Source organism: Puma concolor, chromosome D1 (genome assembly GCF_028749965.1).
Source record: "Puma concolor isolate L17-30 chromosome D1, mPumCon1.1.hap2, whole genome shotgun sequence".
Lineage (NCBI taxonomy): Eukaryota > Metazoa > Chordata > Mammalia > Carnivora > Felidae > Puma > Puma concolor.
In genome coordinates this window covers 102,788,299-102,811,164 of record NC_141676.1, presented here as the reverse complement: position 1 = coordinate 102,811,164, position 22,866 = coordinate 102,788,299, and positions in this window count along the sequence as shown.

The window sequence follows — 22,866 nt, the reverse complement described above, 5'->3', positions numbered from 1 at the left end:
GTGAGCATCTCACCAAACTCCCTTCGGGGTTTCTCATCTCAAAGGTGATGGAAGTAAGATCAGGGAAGGACCCCACTCATCCCGCCCTCTCTCTCTCCCTCCTGTTGGCCCACATCCCTGCCCCGGGGGCCAGAAAGTCAGAAATAAGAGGAGCCTGCCTCCTTGCCTTCTTTATCTGCGCCTGCTTCCCCTGCTACCTCCTGAGTGTCCCTTTCTCCAGCCCCCGTCTCAACTCGGAAGGCTTCCTGGAGGAGGCGAGGACTCTCTCAGGCCTTTCCCAGAAAGCAGTGGAGCAAGGGGTTCTCTGGATTTCTCAGTCCTGGGCCTGCTTGCTTTCACACGCAGAGAATCTGCCCTGCCTCCCAAGGCCACCTGTTCCCCCTCCCTGACCCAACAAGCTCAGGATGGGTGAGCCAGCGGGGGTAACTGGCATGTTATCCTGAACTTCCCGGAGGCACCCCTGGACCTGCCAAATGGAAAAGTCTCCGCTTAGTTAAAGGCTCAGACCTCCTGTGAGGGCCTGGCTACGTGAGCCCTCACCCCCTGCCCACACTTAACGATTATTACTCTTTCTATCGGTGCTAATAATTGCCATTCATTACACAATACACGTCATGTATTCACTCATTTAATCTCCACAACCACCCTGTAGGTTAAGTACTACTGTTATGTTCATTTTGTCAGTGAGGAAGCTGAGGCTCAGAGAATGATGTAACTCACCCCAGCCGTGAGCACTGCCGGCCAGGACCTTTGCAATAGCCTTCTAGCCAGTTTCCCTACTTCCACTCTTTTTTTTTTTTTTTAATGTTTATTTATTTTGAGAGAGAGAGAGAGAGCATGGGAGAGGGGCAGAGACAGAGAGGGAGATACAGAATCCCAAGCAGTCTCTGCACTGTCATCGCAATGCCCGAAGTGGGGCTTGAACTCACAAACCATGAGATCAAGAGTCAGATGCTTAACCAACAGAGCCACCCCGGTGCCCCCCTACTTCTGCTCTTGATCCCCTGCAATTCATTCCACATGGAGCAACAGCAATAAACCCAGGGAGCCTGTCAGCCGTCTTTGTGCCTCAGGGCCTTTTCACTGGCTGTTCTCTCTGTCTCAATAGAATGTTCTCCCTCCAGATTACTCCTTCATCATCATTCAGGTTGCAAGTCAAACCTTGACCACCTTCCTGAACACGTATCTCTCTGTCCTATTCCTTATACTCTATCAGCATACATCCTTTACCACTGCAGGTCTTGCCTAAAATCATACCTGGCACTTCATAGATGCTCAGTAAATATTTTTTCCCACCAAATATTTCTTGAACAAACATTGTCAAGCTCGCCCAAGGTTACATCCTCCAGAGTTGGAGCATAGAGAATCAAATTTCAGGCGGTCTGACCCTTAACCACACAGCGTGTATGTGGGTGGTTTTGGTGTTCAGGGTGAAGGATGAGCGAGATGGGGACTGCCCCGGGGCACTCGAAGCTAACTCACTGACGGTCCGGGTGTAAATGCTTCACAGGACCCAATTGGCAGCCCCAGCAGTAAGAAGGCCGGGGAAGGACTGACCCACCGCCCAGGAGGACCGTGAGGCCCAGGAAGGAGAGAGAGGAGAAGAGCAGAGAGCTTAGTCCCAGGACACTGCTGGGTGACATGGTGAGCTTTACACTGAAGGCCAGCGCCACCAGGGTGAGCAAGCCAGCGACGTGAACCCCTTCCCGTCAACTACTACCCGCCAGTCCCAGATGCTAATCACTGACTCTTGTTTCTCCCTTCTCCGGAGAGACCCGGACAGGCCTGTGGGACAAGCTATGGGGGGGCCTCAAGACAGGTTCTCATCAGCTGGGAACCTGGTGTGAACTCCTCATTTCCAGAACTTCTCTTACCCTCAAACACCAGAAGCCAGGCTGAACAGGGCTTGCTCCGCTGTGAGACAGCATAGGTAAGATCTCACACACTCGGGTAAAGACAGAGGTCAACCGTGCCTTCAGTCTGTGACCCGGGGAAGCCCGTCCTGGCTCTCGCTCTCACTGTCCGTTCTCACTAAAGTGTCTGGCACGCCCACAATAATCAGTGAACTCTTACTATCGAGCATAATCCTGAACTGCGGGGAGACAGAAAGGCTGATAGAAAACACAGTGCTTCTTCCCAGGACACCCCCTGATCTAACTGGGAGACGGGGAGAACACACACACAAGAGCAAAATGCTTAAATGACAAGGAACACGGGCTACATCAAGCCAGACAGACTCATGTCCAAATCCTGACTCAGCTACTTATGATTTGGGCAACTATTTCTTTTTAATGTTCTTTAATGTTTATTTATTTTGAAAGAGAGAGAGAAAGAGAGAGGGAAAGAAAGAAAGAGAGGGTGCACGAGTGGAGGAGGGGCAGAGAGAGAGGGAGACACAGAATCTGAAGCAGGTTCCAGACTCTGAACTGTGAGCACAGAGCCCGACATGGGGCTCGAACTCACGAGCCGTGAGATCATGACCTGAGCCAAAGCTGGAGGCTTAACCGACTGAGCCACCCGGGCGCCCCTGGGCAACTATTGCAATCCACTCAAGTCTCGAGTCTCCACGTGCACACTACCCCACAGCCCCGTTGTGAGTGAATGGTGAAACACCTCAGTCAATGACGGTGGCACAGTAATATTATCTGTTACAGGAAACAACCCACAGGCCACATATTAAGAAGTACAAATTAATTAATTTCAGGCTAACACCACTCATAAATGCTGAGAATACCATGACAGAGGAACGGCATTGAACTTAATGTAGGAACAGATTTCTCGGAACAGGTCCATTTTGAATCTAGGAGATGACTCGTGGGATACTGGTGACATTATCCCACTAGAGACTTCAGGCATGATTTCCAGGACTTCTCGACAGTTTTTACATCACGGCTCACAGAGAAACGGCCACATTTGTTCTGCACGCTGCAGCGCACTGCGTCGGCTACTCTCAAGAGAAGAGACACAGCCAGGGGACCGCCCCCGCCCACCCAGGGACTCCCCATCTCAACACAGGGCACCTGTCTGGGGCTCGCCAGTGTGCTGCTGCACGCCTGCAGGGAAGCTGGGGTTCAGAACGAGCTCATCGAGTGATGGATGAGAAAACAGATGTGGTGAGCAAAAGTGGCTTGGCTGAGGCCACGCACGTGGGCCAGCGGCAAGTGGAAAAGTAACGTCCCTGTACTGTATCGCCCGCTCTTAAAAAACGGGAGGACATCAGGTCCTGGGAGAAGGTCAAGGAGCTCATTCCAGGGCAAGGGAGTTAAGTAGCATTAATGGAGGAAACCCGACCCAATAAATAATGAGGGTAACAGTAGCTGGACGGAGCATCTAGAGTATCTCAGGCGGGTGTTAAGTGCTTTCCATGCCTTCTCTCATTAGACACTGGGGACTGGGAGGTGGACCCATGATGGACCTATGAGAGGGCACGCTGTCAGCCAAGCTGTTATGCCACTGGGAATGAAAGCTGGGGGGAAGGTCCATTCCCAGAGGTAGGCCCATCACACTCCTCTGGAGCAGGAGGCAGGCTGACCCTACGGCCTCAGACCTCCACAGCCAGGGCAGAGAAGAGAGCCCCCCAGGAAGGGGTGACAGGCCTTGCTCCATTTCACCCGGAAACCCTCCACCCCACAGCCCTCCCGACCTTCCCTCCCTGCTGCATCCACGGGCACAACCCTGGAACTTGGCCCTACCACCTTGCCTACACACATCTCTTGCGATCCATCTCTCAGGTAAGAGGAGTGTCAGTGTTGCACATGCTCCGCCTGTTAGAGTCACTGGCCAGGACTCTCGGGGGACCAGCAGCATGCAGAGAAGCGAATCACAGATACCCAGCTCTAGCACAGATTCGACCAGAAGAGCCTAAGGCCCAAGTCTGGCCTCTTCCATCAGGAGCCGTTAAGGCCCTGGCTGGCTAGACCACCACCTCGGCCCCAGTCCTTGAAAGTACCTAGCCCATTCTGGTCAAATTGGCCCCTCGGTTGCCCCCTGACAGCCTCTTATGCCAGCCTCAGCCTCAGGACCCAGCCTCTTGGCTTGGGCCTTCTTGGGCATCAAGTGGAGCTTTTCCAGCAGCTCCTACCTTGCGTCCCACAGTGTCTTCTGAAGCCCTGTACTCATCACCACCAGGTCCCTCCTTTTCCGGGTTGCCACAGTCAGGCTTCAACCTTTCCTGGTGCTGCCCAAACGCAGCTATTCTATTCTATCTGCATGATGGAGATGGGAGTGAAACCTGTCTTTAACTTGTCTTAGGAAGGCCTGTTGCGTGATCTTGCCTGCCTCCTTCCCCACCGTCCTGTCCTGCTAGTCTCTCTGGCGCTCACCCTGCCCAAACACGCTGCCTTCTGCTTGCTGGTGTTGGTCTCCTTGAGCACATCAAACTTCCCTACTTTGGGGCTTTTGCACAGGCTGTAGCCCCCACCTGGAGATCAAGAGTCAGATGCTTCTGACTCTTCCCCGTCGTTGCCTGCCCCCCTACGCTTCCTGCAGAGGTAAGCTTATATATGGTTTCAGCTTCAGCTGTGACTTCTCGGGCCACCCATTCTAGAGAGTAACCCCCTCCTCTGCTTTTCTCTCTCATACCACCTGGTTACTCTCCCTTGTAATGCTTACAAAAAACAGGGATTATACATTCATTCTCCCCCTCCCCAAGGCAAACTCCTTGAAGGTAGACCATGTCTTCTTGCTCTCTGTTATCCCCTTGGCTGGCACGGCTCTTAGCATATACTAGGTATTTACTAAAAATCTACTGACTGAGTGATTCATTGAGTTAGAGAGACGACGTGAATTTCAATTCCAACCTCACTCCAGACTAGCTGTGGGACCTTGGGCAAAGTCTTCTGGCCTTGGAGCCTCAGTTCCTCCTCTGCCAAATGTGGATGGAGAAGGAGATGGTTGAAGTCATGGAAGGTTCTTCAGCTCTGCTCCTGCCTCAGCCAGAAGGAGATGAAAAAGCTGGCCTTAAAGAGGGTGAAGCATGCCTCATGTGAGGCAAGGTCTCCCTTTCCCAGGCCCAAAGCCAGGCGCCTATAGACAAGAGGCTTAAAAAACGCTGCCATATGGGACGCCTGGGTGGCTCAGTCAGTTAAGCGTCTGACTTCAGCTCTTCGGCTCAGGTCATGATCTCACGGGTCAGGAGTCCGAGCCCCACATCGGCTCTGTGCTGACAGCTCAGACCCTGGAGCCTGCTTTGGATTCTGTGTCTCCCTGTCTCTCTGCCCCTTCCCTGCTCATGCTCTTTCTCTGTCTCTCAAAAATGAATAAACACTAAAAAAAAGTTTTTCATGCTTCTGTAATAGGAGAAGCAGCTCCCATGGTGAAAAGCTTTGCTGGATGGAGCCTGGAATGGAGACAGCCCTGGGGCCCCAGTGGGCAGTGGCGGCAGCCAAGGAGGGGTCTGTGGCAAAAGCGGGCCCCAGGCCTTAGTCCGGTGTTGGCTGGTGAGCAGAGGTAGCCTGCGTCCTCCATCTGACAGAGCTCAGCCCCTCATGGAGATGGCACCCTGGGACCTGGGATAGGCGCAGTGCTTATCATCATACAAAGGAAGCTGTTTAATCTGCGTTGTAAATTTTAAATGACTCCACCTGAGACTAACTGCTCTTGGCCCCTCTCATCTCCGAGCCCAGCGCTCAACGCTTCATTCAAATTCCATTTCTGCGCTGACACCCCCTAGAGGCTGAGTCCATTGCAAGGAGGCCACTTTGATCTCATTTTTGGGCTCCCCCTCTCCATCTCTGCAAATCTCCTGGGTGCAAAGGCAGTTCCAGAAGCCATGCTGGGACACCCCCATTCACCATCTGACGGGATGCTCACCAGGTCAATCTGCAGCCCCAGTAAAGTGCCTGAGAGGCTCTGAAGCTCTCAGGGCCCCCCAAATCTGGGGTCCCCATTCACCCCGTGGCACACACACTATTCTGTTTCCTCCTTCTGCATCCTGACTCTTGGGATGCCTTTATCGTGCCGATGTTTGGTGCACATTTGGAGTGTAGGGTGTGTGCTAGGCCTAGCATGGTCAGTAATATCACAAATAAGGTCTCTTCCCTGCCAGCCTTTCAAGCTTCAAATGTGGGACAGACCTCAGCACTGGGTCCCGATCAGCTGCTATGGCTCCTAAGAGTGGCGGCTACGGAAGGCCCAGCCTCTTTGATACAGTTCTGACACCAAAGATCTTCCTTTCTTTACCCATAATCAATCCCCACAGCACACGAGCAATAATTTACTTGGTCAAAATGCCAGCAACTGATTCTGCCCCACCCCTGCCGAGAGACTGGTGGTCCCTCCTCCACTGAGGGGGAGAGACTGGACCAGATAAACACCACGTTTCCTATTCCTAATATCCTAGAGAGGCAGAGCAGGCTTTAATAATCCCATTTTAGAGGAGATGAAACTGAGGCTCAAATCACAGAAGTGATGGGCCTGAGATTCCAGAAAGCTTAGCTGAAAAATTAAGCCCCAAATTACTTCCCCTCCAGAGCCCTGCTCTTAAGTTATTTCCAGGGGCCCCTATGGGGTTAGTGGATACACTGCTCTCCCCTCAAGGGCACAGACTCAGCATCTTCATCTTTGTTTTTTCGGTGCCTGACACTGTGCTTGGTATCAGAGTGCTCACTTACCTGATGGATTCATTGCTGGCAGAAAGCCCTGCCACCCGACAGGGACCTGGGCCCAAAGTTCAGGTTGGGGAACAACACTGTGAGGGAGAGCCCATCCCTCAGAGGGGGGCGGCCGGGAGCCCAGCTGCCGGGATGGAAGGGTCTCTATACGCTGTAGAGTGAGGGGGCACCTGGTACCAGTGGGAGGAGAGTGGACGGGAAGGAGCAGGCACCACCCAGGAGGGAAGCCGGCAGAGGGCGCCTCTTTCCCCACCCCTGCAGACACAGTTCCAGCTGGGGCAGCTGCCTCATTAGCACCAGGAGGCAACCCTGCTAATTACCAACCCCAAACTTGGGATTTGCATTTTCATGAAATGCTCACGGAGGAGGCAAATCTTTTTCCTTAAAAAAAAGAAAAATCAAGATGGATAGGGGGAGAAAAAGCTCATACCAGTACATACTAATTCAATCTAATCTTGGTCATTTCAGTTTCTATAAGAAAGTGCTTTCATAAAGCTACAAAGCTAACATCCATAACTCTCCAGTTTCCCCAGACAGGATACCTCTGCATTAAGTTTCCCATTTATCTTCGGGGATGGCAAATCATCCATATATAATGGGATCTAATAAAGCAAGCTCCCGTCGCAGTCCCAGCTGCTGGAATGCGCCTCAGATCCAGAGATGCTGCTCTGGGGCCACGACCGTTTCATCTTCCTGGGGGCTCCCTGACTAGGTTTGTCTGGGAGCACAGTGCCTGGGGCATCCACACGCAACATGGTTGTGGCAGCGGGGGCGGGGGGGGGGGGCGGTGGGTGTCGGAAAGGGGCACGGCTGTCAGAGGACCAGATACCCTACTCCCACCAGCCTGTCCACACAAACTCTTTCCTGTGGGAGCCTAGATGAAGCCCCGTGGAGCAAGTGCTGGGCCTGGCCGGAGACTCACTCTATAAGGTAGTAGGAGGCGCTTTCCATAAACATGACAGGTGGTGAAGGAGCAGGGCTTGGCAGACAGATTCCAGAGGCTCAGCTGAGCAGGCAGGGATGAGGTCCTGCTGTGACAGGGCGGGTTCCTTGGGAAGAGGCCCCTGAGATGGAGTTTGGCCAGTAGGGTGCTTACTAAGGGGTGTCTATGAAGTCTGTACTTGTGGAAAAGAAGGCTAGGAAGCAAGTGTGAGGGGCGGGAAGAAGTCTGGCTTTTATGCAGACCAAGAGCAGCCTTGGCCAACCCCACAATTTGCTCTGGAGCCTTGGAATGGCCCTTCAGAGCTGTCCCAAACCCAGTGGAGATGGCCAGGCCGTCTTTTTCCCACATCACCCTGTCCCTGGATATGGACCAGCCCAGAAGGGGGATAACCTTGGGCAGGAAGCTTTCTGTGGCTGAAGTGATCTCTCTAGGGGCTGACTGCCAAAGCCCACCAGCCGATCACTTGCCTAGCAGTTAGGCCAACAAGTCCTCCCTGAAGGATGATCTGGATGACACGCTACAGGGGCGACCACACTGTGGGGGAGGAAATGTTTTCCCTCTATGCTTTCAGGTTCTTCGGGCCGTTCTATTAATTAAATTGACATAAGACAGATTAACAAGAGAAAAACAAATGTCATACGTGCAGGAGCCTCATAGAGACATGACAGTTTCAAAGCCAGGCAATTGAGGCTTATATGCCATCCTGAGCTAGTGAGAGGGGGTAGGGGTTTAGACTTCAAGGGGGGGGGGAAGACAATTCATAGGAATATGGGAAGAGCAAATGTTTGATAAACAAAAGCTGCTCACTGGAGCAGAGACAATGGAACACAAGAAGACTTTGCACAAACAGGCCCCAGCTCCCCCTCAGCTCCCCCTACCTGGCCCAGAGTCTTTGTAATTGTCTCTGCCAATGGCTCTCTTCCTGCACCACACCTTCCATCTAAATTCTTAGAGGCGGTTAAGGGGGAGGTAGAAAGCTCTTTCTGAGTCTTTTGGGCCTTGATCGCCTTGAGCTCAAAATGACTCGCCTGCCAAAGTGGCACATTTTGAAGAAACTCGTTCTGAACCCCTTCGACACCTACTGAACAACCTGTGTCTCTCTCCCTCTTCCCCCGACAGGACATACGGCTTAATCATGCTAACCCTGGGCCTCTGGTGCCCAGGCCTTGTTGGGTAGTAGGCAATGAGGGGGCAACTTCCTGCTTGCTCAGTGAACAACAAAATAGGTTCTGCGACCAGAGAAAGCTCTCAGGTAAGGAAATGCACGTGCTGGCAGCTGGAACTCAGCCAGCGTGCACTGAAGAGATAGGAAAAAGAGGACACGGGCAAGGATGCGTAGGGTCTGCTGTGCCCTCTCTACACCACCCGTGTGTGCCCACGTAGCCTCTGCTCAAGTTTTTTTAGAGACAGGGATCTTACTACACAGCAGTACCTTCTATCATTGGGCAATTCTAGTTGTCAGGAAGTTATTTCTTAGGTTAAAAGTTAAAATCTGTTTGATGTCCAGTCTTGATCTGGTACCTTGCACTAGAACAGGGGCAAGAATGTTTGTCTGTAACTTGTTCCACCGCTCTATTCTCAGCATCCAGGAAGAGCACCTGGCATATGTCAGGCTCGGTAAATATCTCTTGAATGAATGAATGCTTGCCTGCATGCATGGCCCCTGCCTCCAAGGACTTTCCAACTTCTTCCTGTTTCTATTTGCTTTTCCATTTATTGCCTATGTGATCAGCTCCCCATGCTCCCCGTGTGTTCCTGTGCATTACTTCACAGCCCCTGGAACGAAGCTGAGCTCAAGTGCTAGAACTCATTCACTGAGCAAGCAGTCGCCGAACTCCTACTATGTGTCAGACACCGAGCTTTCGCCCTCAAGAGTATAAAGTGTTAAGATGGAGGTAGAGGGCAAAAATTACCAGCAGTGATTAATGACTTTATTTATTTTTTTTTTTTTTTAATTTTTTTTTCAACGTTTTTTATTTATTTTTGGGACAGAGAGAGACAGAGCATGAACGGGGGAGGGGCAGAGAGAGAGGGAGACACAGAATCGGAAGCAGGCTCCAGGCTCTGAGCCATCAGCCCAGAGCCCGATGCGGGGCTCGAACTCACGGACCGCGAGATCGTGACCTGGCTGAAGTCTGACGCTTAACCGACTGCGCCACCCAGGCGCCCCTGATTAATGACTTTAGATAAAGGTCCGAGGTATTGACAGGCACGAGGGCAGAGGCATACCACTCACTCCCGTTCACAAGGTAGACACTGAGGCTGGGCCTGTCCAGGAAACAAAATCTCCCGGAAAATCAGCGGCTTCGGCTCTGGTGCCCACCCACTTCAGGAGAAGAGACGCCTGGCACCTTTCCTGTTGCTCATCAGGTGCAGAGCACCAGGTTCTCACTGCCCCTTTGGAGGAGGGGCCGCACTCCCTCTTTCGTTTGTGTTTTCTTTGAAACGTCTCTGTGTGCCGAGTGGGGGCGGGGGGAGCGGATTAGCTCCCCTTCCTGAAATGAGGCTCTGATGCCAGGAAGAGTGAGCTCCAATGGGCAAGGCGAGTTAAGCTTTCCGCCTGGAGCCTCGGGCTTAGCGGTGCAGATTACAACAGCAGGTGAGGAGCCACGCTAGCCGCTGCTGTGGAGACTGTGAAAATCCTGTTACAGGGCAAAGGCACTTTAGCTACAGCTCCAAATTTCAAAGAATGATTGAGTTGGAACGTGGCAGGCAGGAGGCAACTGGAGACCAAAGTTATTTGACTTAAACTGAGAACCAGGCCCGAGGGCGGCTGGTGGGGTGGAGAATTCCAGGGGGACCCAGGTGTGCCACCCCCTCCCCCACGGTCTCCTGGGTCCAGCCTCCCTCCCCGACACCCCCTCCCTCCCGCCGCCCTCCCTGCCCTCTCCTCCCTTCCCCTGTCTGGCCACAAGCAGAAGGAGCCTCCATCTACCTTGAATCCTGTCTTCCTCACCAATCCGCTAGCTCCTGGAGATCAGAGCGGGCGCGTGGTTTCCTCAACCCTGCGGGGTTTAGCACAGCCCCTGGCACATGTCGGTGCTCAGTAAAGTTTGCCGAATGATCCACTGGTCACTGCCTCAGAGCCACATCTTCTTTGTGGGGTTCCGCCTGATTTCTAGATCTCACCACACACACACACACACACACACACACACACGCATGCACACACACACAGTGCTCCCGGAAACCCACGTCTTTAATGCAGCCATCCCCAGCTCCTTGGAAAGTAAGTTGCGCCTGGCTGGCAGACTCACTCTGACTGCAAAGGACACACTTCGGCGAGGAAAGTACTAACTCAGGAAAAGAACGAGCCTGGGTATTTGCCGTACCCTATTAGCTGGGAAAGTGATTCAATGACAAGATTTGGAGTCTCTCCTACAGTCTTTCAGTCCAACATCACCCTCCACCGCCTCCCCACATGGACCCTAATTTGTTTTTAACAGGAAGCAGTTTGATGCAGTAGAGAGAATTGGGGCCTGGAGGCCATTAGGGATCCGGGTGCAGATCCTACTTTTTCAAGTCACGTAAGCTTTCCGAACTTCCAGTAAAACTGGCCACCTCACGAGCTGTATACACAGACCGTGTATATAAAGCAATTTTCATTGGTCAGCACACAGTAGAAACTATTCAAATAATAACAAAATTGTTATTGTTGGAATCACAGTGCTCCATGTCATAAACATGAGCATTGCCTCTCACGCCTAAGGGAACTCAGTTTACACAGGGTGAGGACCCTTGATCTGATTTCATGGCCACACAACCCAATATGAGGCTAGTGCTGCAACCTGGGTATCGAGGCCAGAGCCTAGAGCTGTTCTCCATACCAGGGCATCTCCCAGACAGGGGAGACAATGTTCGTCACAGGGGACACTCCCCAGAGTGCAGAGTCATTGTCTAGTGGACAAAAAAGATGCGGACAAATCTTTCTATTTTTTCTCCCTCCCCTCCTTCCCGATTCCCTCCCTCCCTCCCTCTCTTCCTCCCTCTGTTCCTTCCTTCTTTCCACCATGCAGTGATTAAACGCTTGCCATATGCTCAGCCCTCCAGTAGTGAGTACGTGGGATATAAAATATAGGGACGATCTGGTCCCTGCTGAAGACAGCTTACGGTCCAGCTGAGGAGATGCAACAGCTACCACAGGAAGTAATTTCAGAGCACAGGCCACATTCCCAGGGGAGCACAATGCACTCGTGGGGTCAGAGGACAGCCTACGCATAGCGTGCCACAAAACAAGCAGGGGCAAACGCCAGGGCTCAGCAGCCCCAGGATGGGGAGCCGAAGCTACGAGCAGACAGAGTTGCGGGCACTAGCTGCACAAGACAAGACGGGCTGTCCTGGCAGGGTACAGAGGTCCCTTCTCTGCAGGTGTTTACAGAGCATCTGGGCGATTCACTTCAGGCCCCTCCAGCCCCAAGATCTCCAGATTAGTGACAGTTTTGTTAAAGAGTCCAGTGGAAGAGAAGCAAGGGGATCCAGAAAGGTCAGCCCCCATTCTCTGCCGAGAAGCCGGAGTTTCCCCGAGCAGGGTGCATATCAACTGGCCCCAGCTCGGCTTAGCGCGGCTTCGGCTTCTCATCTCACATAAGCCATCCCCCCCGCCCCACTTCCTGCGCCTGGCTCCTCCAGGCCAAGATTTAGAGGACCCATAGTGGCTGCCTCTCCCTCCAAGGGAAAACAAAGGAGAAAGCATGCAAAGACCATCTGAAAATCCCCTTGTTTGCTCTCTTCTTCTGAGTCACCACAGAACACGGCTGGCAGGGTCCCAGACAAACAGGAAGCTGGGCTCCACTCACGCTGTGCCCTTTTCAAAGGCTCCTGCCCACACCTCCTCCCCCAGCAAGGCCCGTGTGCAGACCGTGGCGAGGGACCATAGACCAAGAGGTGTTCTGGGCTTCTGGCCACTTGTTCCTCCACATACCCCCTTCCTCAGTGCCACCAAGATGAAGGAGCCTCCAGGCTGCCTGCCCCGGGGATCCTCCAGGGCGGTTGAAAAGCTTTCATCCCGAGGACCCCAGAACCTGAGAACACGACCCTTAGCGGTCATCTTCTCCAGGTTCCTCATTTACTCTTGACCGTAGATGACATAGCACGGCGACATCAAACCCTCAGTGACTCCCTTTGCTGGCTGACAGGTTTACTGCCTGGGCACCTGGGCAGAACAACATCGCTGTGAGAATGCTGTTAAACCTGACGGTGGCCCCTCCACCCTGAGGCAATACAGTTTCCAGAGCCTGCACAGACATGCAGCTTCCCAAGATGAGCAGGATGAGGAAGTTTCAAAGTATACCTAAGCTGGATTCAAATCCTGGTTCCAGCAGTTGGCAGTTGTAAGACTCTGAGCCGGTGATGTAAACTCCATGCATGTTTCCTTGTGGTTACAGCAGAGAGGAGATTTGCCCTTGCTGAGTCTTTGTGCAGCTTCGAGGATGTGATGCAAGGAGAGCCTTTGGCATTTAAGTCGGCAGCTCCCTTTTCCTTCCTCTGTGAGGCCACCAGTAGGGGGGAAACAGAGATGGAAACGTGCTTTCTTTTTCTCTTCAAAGATCAATCCCAGGATATGATTCCCATTGGCCCAGCTACCACTGCCTATGATTCACCCAGAAGCAGAGAGGGACATGGCAGAGAGAAGCAGGGACATGGGCTTCCTTATCCTGATAGCCAGTCATTTTCTCTAAGACAGAACCAAGTACAGGCCATTCAGTATCGCCCTCTCTGGCCAGAGCAGCCTGGTATTTCAGAAATGTATCAGACTAAGTGGGGAATGATAGAAAGGAAGTGGGGTGATTACTTTTATGTATTAACCTGATGGGGCCACTGGATGCCAAAGACATTTGGCTAAATATTCATCTGAGTGTTTTGTGAGGGTGTTTCTGGATGAGATTAACACTTGAATTGGTAGACTGAATAAAGCAGACCCCTCCCCAGTGTTGGGTGGGCCACATCCAGTCAGGTGAAGGCCTAACTATAGCAAAAAGGTCGACCCTTCCATGAGTAAGAGAGAATTTCTCCTGCTTGATTGCATTTGAAATGGGACGTCGGCTTTTTCCTGCCTTTGGATTCAACCCACAACAGCAAAACTTCTTAGGTCTTGAGCCTGCCAGCCTTCAGACTGGGACGACACCAGCAGCCCTCCAGCTTGCCCACTCACTCTGTGGGTTTTGAGACTTGTTAGCCTCTATAAGCACATGAGCCAATTCCTTTTAATAAAAATCTCTTTCCATATATATGTGAAAAAAAATATATATATACACACATATGGAAATATATAAATACATACATATAAATGGAAATACACACACACACACACACACACACACACACACACATCCTACTGGGTTTCTTTCTCTGGAAAGGATCCTACCCAAACTGGAGAAGATGTTCCAACATCCTGAGCTGCCCCCCAGCTCAGGGATGGGGAACAGTGCTCCCCTCCCCAGGATGTATGAAAGCAGGGCCCTGGCCAGTATCCACACGTCCAGGAGGGAGACGAGTTCTGCTCTGTCCAAAGACCCTTCTGTCTGTCAGAGTCTTGTTTTAAGGCAGAGACGGGGAGCACAGGAAGCAGGCATCCTTCTCCCCAGATGCTGACCAGGGTAGGTGCAAGCAGAATAAAGGAAGCCACATGAAATCTACCTCCTCCATAAGCCTTCATGCCCCCACCTCCCTGTCCACTTGGATCACATGTTCGTCTGACTCCCACCCCTGTGCCGAGGCCAACGCCCTGTGATGCTGAGCGATGGATGTGTGGAGGTGTGAGGAGGGAGGTGGACAAGCCCTGCAGCCAGCGGGGGGGGATGCACCAGGCGTGGGGGCCAGGATGCGACTTTGTGGGATTCCTCAAAGAGGAGTCCCAACACCCTGACCCACACCCAGCTCTAGAACTTAGAAGCACAGCATGGCTCGAGGGCCTCCTGATAATAGCGAGGGCCTGCCTTCTGTATCTCCAGGAGGAAATTACAGGAGAATGATAAAGATACAAGGGCTACTCAATGTGGAAAAGAAAATTCTGATCTTTGTGTCCTTTAAATAAAGATTTAAAAGAAAACAGCATTTCTCTCGCTTGAAATGTTTTCGGAATAATCCTATTATGAGGGAAAAGTGTGGTGAAAAGGCTTTCTCCATGGCTGTGTGATGGCAAGCTTGGAATGAGGGGGAATTTGACTAATTCCCAGTCTCTCTCTTCTCCTCTCCCCCTCTTGCCTGACTCTCCCCACACACCCGATCCCCAATCCTCTTCAGAGGCACCCCCTCATGCTCTCTGGCTGGCTTGGGCCCAGATGACTCCAAGGACACCTCAAACGGCCACCTGAATGCTGTGGTTCCTTCCCTTCTGGAACAGAGACAAGTCACCTGGGGTGGCCCGGGCCCCAATGAACAAGCTGATGACTTGGAAAATGGCAGCTGTGAGTAGGGCTGACAACTCATAAGGTGGGGGTGCATGGCAGAGCCTGGGGTGCCCTGGGGGCCCCCTCAGAAAAGGGAGCTGCAGTGTGTGTGTGTGTGGGGGGTACTATTCCCATCCCTTGCCTTCAGAAAACCAAGCAGACTGTGCCAAGGAAAGGAAACATGATTGAAGAGCCATCGGTCTCTTTGTAATGGATTCTGGGGTGGTGGTGAGGGGAGTGTGGGGCTGGTGGAGCTGGGTGGGACTTGAGTCTTACTGGTTGACTTGCGTTTCCGGAAATTCACCTGTTGAAGTGAATTCACCTGTTGAGGTGAGGTCTCCCCAGACCTCAGAATGGGATCTTACTCGGCTATAAGGTCTTTACAGTGACAACCAAGTGAGATCATTAGGGTAGACCCTAATGCAACAACCTGCCTGCCGCTACTGACTGAATTGTGTCCCCTCCCCCCCAAAATTCATGTTTATGCTGCACCCCCTAACGTGACTGGATTTGGAGACAGGGAGATGATAAAGGTTAAATGAGCTCGTAAGGGTGGGGCCCTAGTTTGACAAGGCCCGTGTCCTTTTATGAAGAGGAAGAGACCCCAGAGCCTTCCCCTCTGTAGCACGAGGATACAGCCAGAAGGAAGCTGTCTGCAAGCCAGCAAGAGACCTCTCACCAGAAACTGAGCCCTGCCAGACCTTCATCTTGAACTCTCCCGCCTCCACAACTGTAAGAAAATTTTCCATTGGTTTCTGTTGTTCAGAGCCGTTTCTGTTGTTTAAACCATGTCGTCTTGGGGTATTTTGTTATGGTAGCCCGAGTGGACTAGTACAACTAGCATCCTAATGAAAAGGAGAAATTTGGACACAGAGAGACACTGAGAGGGAAGACAGCGTGAAAAGATACAGGCACAAAACAGCCACCTGCAAGCCGAGGAAAGAGGCCCGAACGGATCCTGCCCTCACAGCCATCAGAAGGAAGTAAGCCTGCCAACACCTTGGTCTTGGACTTCAAGCCTCCAGACCTGAAAAATGACACATTTCTGCTGTTTACGGCCCCCCAGTCTGCGGTACATTTTCACAGAGGCCCTAGCATGCTCATACATGGGCTAGACAGGTTGCGCCATGGCTCTGACTTGGGTAGGGTCAGGTTTGCACTCTGTGCAGCCCTCTGCTCTGAAACCCCCCACCCAGCCTACGGGGCAGGGGTTGGGAATCGATTCTCAGACCTAAGGCTCTGGGCCCTTGGATTTCCAATTTTCCATCTCGTTCAGGGGGTGGGCTCCACACAAGACCCTCTTGTGCTTTGCAAGAAGAAATCATTTGTAATCGGGCAATAGTGACTCTCTGAGAGAGAAAAATCCATGGAGACAAGAGCAGGTCTGGTACCAGCAGAAGGCCAGTTGCCAAAGCCCACTTCGCTGCTTTAATTCCATGGCTCGTGTGGGAGGGCATCTCCGCCCCACCGAATGGGTAGGAAAAAGACAGGGCTACTTATCAGCAGAAGCAGATGCCCTCCCAGGGGCCTGGCTGGTGCCCTCCTCGAGCTCGGGCCTCCCCCAGCATGATATGAAGCTGGATTGGAAGGAAATGGAGGCAAAGGCAAGCAGGGGCAAAGAGAAGGGGGTAGACTTCAGAGAGGAAAGGTGGTGGCCTGGTACCAAATGACAAGTTGCGTCCTATCCCCCTTGATCAGCTGCTCCCCCCGCAGCTGGGAAAGGGGTCCTGCCACGTGGTTTCAAATGGGAAGCGGGGCACGGAGGCACACAGGCAGGAAGGAATCTGGTGGGCATCCAGAAAAGGCTGGCATGAGAACAAGGGACAGAGACGAGAGTCACTCACACACACACACACACACACACACACACACACACACACACACACACGCAAAGCTGCCTCCAGAGGCTGCCGAGATGCTTTGGAAAGCACACATCAGCCCATCTTTCAGTCTTCTCCAGACTGCACCACCAGCACCTTTGGGATTTGCCCAGCACAAGAAATTAGCAACCGTGTCGTGGTCTGCAGCCCCAGCTATCTGCCCCTGCCCGGCCAAAACACTCCTCCATTCAGCCCTGAACAGGGTCAGCGTGAGAGCCGGAGAGAGGAGCCGTCGCCCTGGGTGAAGAGGGGGAGCAAGGGGCTACCGCATGCATGGGTTTCCAGGCCATGGAGTGAAACCCCTAAACCATCACGTCTATTTGGGATCCTCATAGACAGACAAATCTGCAGATGAGGAGAGACGTCAGGGCAGCTTAACAAACCAAGAGAGCTGTTTCCCACAACATCTCCTCTTTGAATTTTCAAAGATGGATCCAGAAGATAGACCAACATCACCGCCAGCAGCGGCAGCAGCCTGTGTTTTCGAAAGTCAAGTGTGTCAAGTGCAGCTCCAGAAAAGTGCACTGAAGAATTTTAAGCCTATAGGACAGTATTTCCAAGTCCCCACAGAAGGCAGATGAAGTGTGGAGCAGACAGACCTGGTCTGGATCCCAGTTCCCCTCTGACTAGCTGGGCTGCGTGGACTAGTTCCACGATGCTCTGAGCTTGCCTTCTCTCTTTTTAAAACAGGGATCAAAGTAAACCCCATGGGTTTGGTGAATGGATTAAATGAGATTATACAACTAAAGAGTCAAGCACATAGTAAGTGCTCAATAAACATTCTCCTCATTACCCGCTCCCTCTCTTCGTACCTAACACGCCAACGCCCTAGACAAGATTCATGGCAAATGTGCCTTGTCTGAAAATCTCCACTGATGGAGAACTCACCACTAACCAAAGAGGGCCGGTCCATCTGAGGGGCTCACATGCTCAGAATGCTATTGTGCTTATCATAAAGTAAAGCAAAATCAGCCTGCCGGTAATGCCTCGTTGGTCCTTATTCTGTCCCGCACCCCATCACAAATAAGACATATGAAGAGAAGGAATATGTTCTCCTTCATCTTTAAGAACAGTCCTGTCATCATCTGTACCTTACCCATTCATTCACCACTTCATCCGGTGACTCACTCACTTATTCGGTTAGCCGGTGACTAGATAGCTTCCCCAAGGCACTTTGGGAGAACAGGAAACAGTAATCGAGGCTTCACTCTGAACCACAAGTTCCTAGTTAGCTCGCATCTCAGAGTAGCTTTGTAATTTTTTTTTTTTTCCTGCCAGAGGAAGTGCAAAAGGAAGGAAAGGGTAAACCGGTTTTGGAAGTGCCTAGAATGGAAGGCCATGTCCTTGAGATCTACGGAGGATCTGAAGGCTGGGAGCAGACGAAGCACGGTGATCCTAATTCCTAGCTCCCAGTAGGGCCTAAATCCTCCGTACATGGCAGGAAACTGCTCTTTACTTTGAGATGAGCCAGCTCAGTCTTATTTGCAAAGCTGTCCCCAAAGCCTCCATAGGAAGTATAATATCACCATAAAGAATCATTACACTCTCATGTGACTACTTCTCTCTCTTTAAAGAAATAGTCTGAGTTTGCAGTGAGCGCATCTCTTCCCTCCCCCTCCTCTACCTGATATTACTTTGGCTCCCTATAATTAGATTAGGTATAGAAAGTGACTTTATGGTGCTAATAATTACACATGCTTACAAAACAGATGGGTCCGGGGATCTGGAGGGGGAGCGTTTATGGACTCGGAAATGAGACATTTTGTTGTAGGAAATGGATAGTTATTTCCAGGTTTTATTGCTGTGTTTCATAGGACTCTTCTTAAATCTTTGTGGCTAATACTTTGTCTGTATTGACTTCCATGCATTTTGTAAGATTTGGCTCCCTCCAGTCCTGGGTGTGCTGGAAAAATGGCACTGACACAGGAAGCGGAGCCAGAGACAGAGAGCAACAGGTTGGTGCCCTGGGGGAAGGAAGAGTCGTAAACTGGGGAATAAAACCCCACAGAGCTTCCGAATCAGACAGAAGGAACCTTAGACATCATCTGGTCAGGCACTTCTCAAAGTGTGCTCCCCCCACCAGCAGTGATTAGCATGATCTGGAACTAATCAGAAAATCTCAGACTCTACACAAACGCTGCCAGTGGCACCCAAGAATCTGTCTTTCATTTCAGGGGATTCTGATGGTTGACAGAGTTTAAGAAACACAGATCTGGCACAGTCCTTTCAGATTAGACATGAATAAACTAATGCCCAGAGGGCCTAAGTGATGTGCCCCAAATCACCCAGCTAGTCAATAGACAGTTATGGCAAGAACTTCCAAACTACTCACACAGTTCTCTCCCCAAAACACCATCTGGTCCACTAAGAGCTAGGCACATGATCCTGCTGACTTGCTTCCCCAACTTTGGTGTGCACAGAAGTCACAGGAGGATCTCGCTAAAACGCAGATCTGGATCCGGTAGTTCTGGGGTGCTGCCCAAGATTCTGCATGTCAAACAGGACCCCGGGGGATGGGATGCGGCTGGCCCCGGGGCTCACACATAGAGCAGCGAGATGCTGGCATGCACTGGTGGTGGGACTCTGGCCCTCACTTTCCCACTTCCCCTTTTCTCTGCCTGGCAGCAGAGGCTACTGAGAGGGGGCTAGAGTCCTCCATATCCCTTTGTGAGATGAGTTCGTGAGGACATTGCAGCCCACTGCTCACCCCTCTCACTCCCTTTGGAGCTTTGGTCAGTGGGCCACAGGCCTGCTAGTCTCTTGCCATCTCTGACCTGTTGACTACCTACCTCCCTAGGCTGTCCCGCTTTCTTGAGGAGAGCCGGTCCTCTCCCATTTCCTCCAAAATTCCACGTGATATGCAGATAATGGGATCCAGGACAAATGAAATATGTCTGCCTTTCTTTCAAAAGATTCTTGCTGGGTAGGAACCCCAGAACCCATTTTTGGTCTCTCATCCCTAGTTTCTGCTCCCTGGCAAAGAGTTCCTTATGATGTCCGACCTAAGTCCCTCTGGCTGCCATGAAAGACATTTATTCACCCAACAAGCACTTTTTGAGTGCTTCTGCAAAGAAGCACTAGGGTAGACTATAGATAAAGGGACTTCATCTGTTTTCTGTCTTCTACCCGCCCCCCCTCCCCATCGTCTGTGGCTTAAAGCGAGCTAGGTCCAAAGCTAAAACTCCCACAAGGACCACTTGTTGGACATGTTTACTGAATTTCTTCTAATTCCATTTGACTTACCTCTTCCCCTGTCCGATCCAGTGGGCTCGCCTCATCCTCCTAATTGGGAACACCCATCTCCAGCCCCCAGACACACCCATTCGTCAGCTGCCAGCAGCTCTTTCATATCCCGTCCCCTTTGGAATCCTGTTCCCTCCCCACCGGGTCCCTCTCACAGACAAACATTGATAATGAATAAATCTCTTTCAGAGAAGGGAGTGGGCCGGCGTGTCCATGGGGAAGGCCCTGCAGACACAGGCAGGATGGATGGCTGGTGGGAGCAGTGCTGTCGGCTCTAATTAACGTATTGTTCTCTGGGCTCCAGCAGGATTATGGATGAGTTCCACAAAGCGGCCCACTTAACCTGAGCATCCTGGTTCCAATCCATTACTTTCTCCACTGGCTCCAGCCTACAATTTGGCCTGGTGTGGAGGGGCGGAGTGCAGGCAGAGAGCCAACAGAGCTCAATTTGAGGAGCTCCCCAAATGCACCTGCCTAGCTTACTTCCCGACAGGTGAGCCTGTTGGGGGCCTGGGCTTCTAAGCCCCCAGTGGGCAGAGAATACACAGCTCAAAGTGCCACAGGTCTCTGCTTGGAGGTCCCACCCATGCAGCCTTGCAGATAAACCCAGGAGCTTAGCAGCCCTTCAAGATGTGGAAACTGCCTGACAACCCCCAGCTGGCAGGAAACAGTCAAACCGACTTTAACGATGGCTCCTAAGCCATATCTTTCATTTGCATATCACTGAAAGTCTTGGCTATCTCCTGATTATTTTTTCATGCGTAAACTATTGTCTGAGGGCTGTTATATCCAAAGGTACAAATTGTACAAGACTTAACTCTCACCCTGGTGAAGCTCACAGCTGGGGAAAAAGATAAGAAACATTCTCAGAAGACCACGGCATCAAGGGTGCCTCGGAGGGAAGCACGGCATGAGGGTACTATCACAATGATGAAGGGGTGGAGGTTGTGCTGAGTGATCCAGAGCGGTATCTTAGAAGTAGCAACAGGTAGGCTAGCAATGAGGGCACCCTGGCAGTGGGGTGTCCGAGGGAGGAAGAAGAAAGTACGGCAAGAATAACATTTGATACATTTAGGGGAGTCAAGGGGGATCCGTCTAGATGGGTAATGTAGGGGCAGAGTATCAAGCACCATGACGGGCTAACTGAGGAGCTTGGACGTTATGGCAGTCATGAACGTCGTTGTGCAGAAGAGAGGCACGATCAAGGGGTGTGTGGTTAAGAAGGTTACTTTGTGGGATGTGCAGGAAGGGATTAAAGACAAATGGTGTGGCCTTGGTGAAACCAATTAGGAGGCTATGCAGCATAGCAGGGTCTGGAACGAGGGTGGTAACTACCATCTCCAATTTGCAGGAGGGGAGGGTGCGGTACTGAACCACACGGGCCTCCATTCAGAGGCCCACAGTTGCACAGTTAACTATGGCTGGGTTTCCGCATGAATATCTCTTGACTCCCAACCCAGCTTTGCTCAAGATCATACAACTGGAAGTTGGTTCCCAGCCCTGCTAATATCTCCAGGTGCATGGCTGCCAAGTAAACTAAGCTACAATGGCCTAGGCCCTCATATTTCTCCAGATGCTTTCCAGCACAGAAGGCGGCGAGAACTTTGCCCACCGCATTTGCATCCTACTTAAGTATCGTCAGGGATGTCTGCCCTGCGGGATTAAGAAGGCTGGCTCTCCACCTACTCAGACCCCAATCCCATGTCCAGCGGGAGCCATAGCAGCATGGGAGAAAGACAGAAGACGGGAGCCAGAAAGGCTTAGACTCACACTGTCACCTTCCCACAACCTCAAAGAAGCTCCTTGATCTCCCTGAGCTGCACTGTCCTCAAGTAGAAGGTAGGGTTATCCTATGTAACTTATGGGGTGGTGGGGACAAGAAATGAGATGTGCATATAACAGGGAGATACTGTTGTCGTTATCATTGGATTCTTATCGATGTAAGGACTTCCAGACCTAGAAAAAGACCAGGAACATGACTCCACTGAAAAAGCTTACTTCTTCAAAGTAAAGCGCCGGAAGAGAAAAGCACAGTACCAGGATCAGAACCTAGGTCTGAGGACTGATTTCACTGCTGTGGGCTGTGTGAGTCTGGGCGTGGCAGGACTCACTGGTACCCTCATTCTCCTTTTCTTGCCGGACCCACAGCTTCATGACACTCCCTAGCCTCCCTGCTGTAGACGTAGCAGGTGACTGACAATGTTCTAGCCCATGGAACATGAACAGAGGTGACGCCGCCACTCCCAGGCCCCACCCATAAAAAGCATTATGCGTAGACCCCTCACTTGATTTTTCAGTGCACCTGCCAAGTCAAGACACTCCAAGCACTCCAAGAATAGCAGAGCCCCAAGAAGGAGCCTGGGTCTCAGAAACATTGTATCAAGCGGGGCATCCTTTCCAGTTCTCATTGAGGAGGGGCATATCTGCAAAACTTTTACGGAACTAACCCACTGAGATTTTGGGGCTGTTTGTGACAGTGATTAGCCCAGCCTGACTCATTCACCTGGCAAGCTGCTCACCTTCCCTGAGCCCCAGACTCCTCATCTATAAGATAAGCATACTAATACCAGTTCCAGTTACATGACAAGGTGAGCGTGATGATAGAAATGACATAACAAAGGAGGAAGCACTTAGGCAAAAAGCCAAGGATTTACTCACGTCAATCATCACCACTGTTGGCACACAGCAGTCCACCCCTCACATCGTGTCATGTCCTGAGCCCCTCCCACGGCTCATCTTGGGCTTCAACCACCGGCTGAGTGAGGACAAGAACACATCAGGTGATACACGTCGGAATTAGC